The 2,993-nt window shown below is 39.4% G+C and overlaps 2 protein-coding genes across 4 annotated transcripts in view; one reads left to right on the top strand and one right to left on the bottom strand.

The window, feature by feature from the left end:
* LOC119591272 (GTPase-activating protein and VPS9 domain-containing protein 1-like) overlaps positions 1-1,507 on the bottom strand; it is a 17,000-nt gene extending 15,493 nt beyond the window's left edge. The window contains exon 1 of one of the 3 annotated variants that reach the window (XM_037939992.1): positions 1,253-1,507. The gene's annotated coding sequence lies outside the window, so the exon portion shown is untranslated. The remainder of the gene's footprint in view (positions 1-1,252) is intronic. The other 2 variants (XM_037939989.1, XM_037939991.1) reach the window with 2 other exon arrangements.
* A 45-nt stretch (positions 1,508-1,552) lies between these two features.
* Positions 1,553-2,993, top strand: part of LOC119591273 (muscle M-line assembly protein unc-89-like) — a gene marked incomplete in the record, with an annotated part of 8,681 nt that continues 7,240 nt past the window's right edge. The window contains 1 exon segment of the mRNA XM_037939993.1: positions 1,553-1,693.

Raw genomic sequence — 2,993 nt, 5'->3', positions numbered from 1 at the left:
CATGTCATAAGGCATGATTCTCATTATAATTACACTTGAAACTCAATTTTAGGAGACATTATTAAATCACTTTGGAGAATACTTTGATACAGATATTATAATGTACCACTATAAATTCCAAACAAAATTCTTAATTATGAGCATAAGCATAATACATGATAAACAATGGATGGAATAGATACATTGATAAATTCCAAAAAAAATATTTAACTAATAAAATCTACCACCATTGCAGTGATATTTCAATGGCATAATATGAAAGGCACTAACATTATGTTCTATCATAGAGAGCAAAAGGATTATAACAGAAAAAACAATATTTTCCAACCTTAATTTTTAATTTGCACATTATGACTTACAAAGTCTTTTACACACATACTTCTTTTGTGACAGAATAAGAATGTAAAAAATAAATATGAATGAAAATATTTTCATTAACATCATTTCCAAAATCTCTTTTATCCATGTCAAACGGAGATCACAGCATCCAACGTACATTTACAATAGTCCTTTAAGCAGCAAAAACTTATATAATTATAAATAAAATAAAGCACAACAGCTCTACATAAATATGCTTCTTATTAAAAGAACCCATGATTTTTTTTAAATTCTTAAATGAATGTATCACCTATCATAATAATTTTGTATAACAATCTATATTGTTCTGAATTTTGTAGGACTTTGGTTTAAAGACACAGCCTTTCACATAATATATAATACAATGGTCTAGCTAGCATGTAATCATACTGTCAAAGATTTATCATTACATTATGCATACTGTACATCCCCCCAACACCTCTGAACCTGGAGCACCTACCACACACCCTATTTTAGCTAATACACACCCCATTCCTACCCCATTCTCGCTAAGAATCACCTGAATCACACGCCTACGGAATCAACAAACGAAGGTGAAGTATGATACCGACACAGAGCCCCTAGTTCCTCCCCCATGACGAGTGAAACCGAGAATCCTTTGAGAATCCTTTGAGAATCCCCTAGAACATCCCGAATGTGGTCGCTGTGGGAGAATCCCTGGGGCAGACTTCCATTTCGTCTTCCGAGGACTACTGTAGGGCCAGTGATATACGAATGGGAGAGAAATAATCGACAAATCCCACGTCTGTCGACTGACTTCATCCTTAAGCAGATAAAAGGACTCCCGAGATACGTAGAGTGCTTTCCACGCCCATATGCCCCTTAACTGTAATACCAGGCGAGTCCCTCTGGGCATCATTCGCTCCTTCGTTACCTTTACAGTCCACGACGACCCCCGGAGGAGCCTGTCTGCGAACCTCCGCTGGACAAAAGTCACAAGACGAAATCCTTCTCATAACCTCCCTCCGCCGCCTCAGCCTCCATATTTGTTTACGAGGAGGAACCTCCCTGGACTCACTGCGGAGGGAGACAAGTGAACGTCGCTAGAGAGGATTCGGGGAATTACGAGAGGATCCGATGGTCGATTATAAGGGATAAGAACGGATTCCGCCGAGGACGAGGGGATTGGATCTTCCTTCACGCGAGAGAGCTGGGAGAGGCTCACCATCCTATTGTTTACAGACGACCTGGGGGAGGCGAGACGGACGCCCTTAGGAGGCCAGCGGGACGCCTTTTTAACGCCATTTAACGCCCCAGCACTCTCCCGCCGCCACGACCACCACGCCGCATGCCCTGCCAACACCTAGGCGTCAATGTGAGTCGTCCGCGAGACACGGTATCCCCCCCGCGATATTATTCCGTAGTCCTTCTCGACGTGTCCTCTCAAGGCAAAGGGAAACCTCGGGGATTTCGCCCTCATTTCCTTATCTATTTATTGAACACGACGGACGTGAAGCTCATCCTTTGTCATGCAGTCCGTCAGGCACGAGAGTCACCACGCTTTCCTCAGTATTCTTATCCATAACGAGAACTTGCAGGAAAACTGTCTAGGGGAGAGGTGGCGATGCGGGAATTAATTGACATTTGATTTACATCGCGTTGCAGAAGGTCATGGCTGCTTAAGTCACAGGTTTCTTAATACAGTCTGTAAGCGGGAGGATTTAAGTCGTGAGCAATTAATTATTTCATTAGTGAGTGAGGGTTGGGGTGTTGGTACATTTATATGTTGTCTCCAGATATGACATGATTGATTTCAATTGAATCTGATGCAATGGAAGCCTTGTCTGTTGCACAATTCTTTCTCATTGGTGCTTTGGAAATGTTGAAAGCTTCATAGTTCATATTGTTTTAAGACTGTAAGTTAATGATTGTGTTTAGCAGTGCAGTGCATTTTATCCTGGCAGTGTTTTTCTTATACTGATAAATTGCCATGTGCAGGTTAATGTTGTGTTTTTTATAATAAGTATAATTTCACAACAATATTGATTACCATTTTTAATAGGTTCTCAGAAATTTGTGGTGACTATTTTAGATAAGACAACAGATATGAAAAGTAACATATTATCTAAAAAGACTACAAAACTCTGTAATGAATCACACTAGTATTGTAAGAAAAAGGAAGTGTCAAATGGAGTGTTCTTTGCAGTGCATTCTTCATATGTATGGTAGAGAAAAGTTACCCATACCATGACTATATTATTGATATGGGAGTTAATGAAAATTGTGTATTGTATGTACGATCTTATCTGCTTTATCAGTTCAGACTCCAGAGAACAGTAGAAATTATAACATTATGTAAGTGTGTATAGAGTGTGAGTACAATATAAGTAACAAGTGATGCATGTATATTCTGCCTGACAGTTCCTGTGTTTACTGTGAAGATCATGCCCACAGGAAATTTTATTTTGTATTATCAGTCATTGCATGATTGAATGCATCAGATCAAAAGGGGTTACAAACATCAAATGAAATTATGTATGTACATATGATTTCCCTGATATATGTAATTGTCATGGATGTGGCTCAGATAGCCTGAGTTTGCTTCCCAGTTTAGAGGTCAATGATTCATGTCCTGAAGCTGAAAGTTATGGAAGATATGTGTATATAAGCATAGG

This window comes from Penaeus monodon, chromosome 28 (assembly GCF_015228065.2).
Source record: "Penaeus monodon isolate SGIC_2016 chromosome 28, NSTDA_Pmon_1, whole genome shotgun sequence".
NCBI lineage: Eukaryota > Metazoa > Arthropoda > Malacostraca > Decapoda > Penaeidae > Penaeus > Penaeus monodon.
This window is presented reverse-complemented; position numbering and strand designations above follow the sequence as displayed.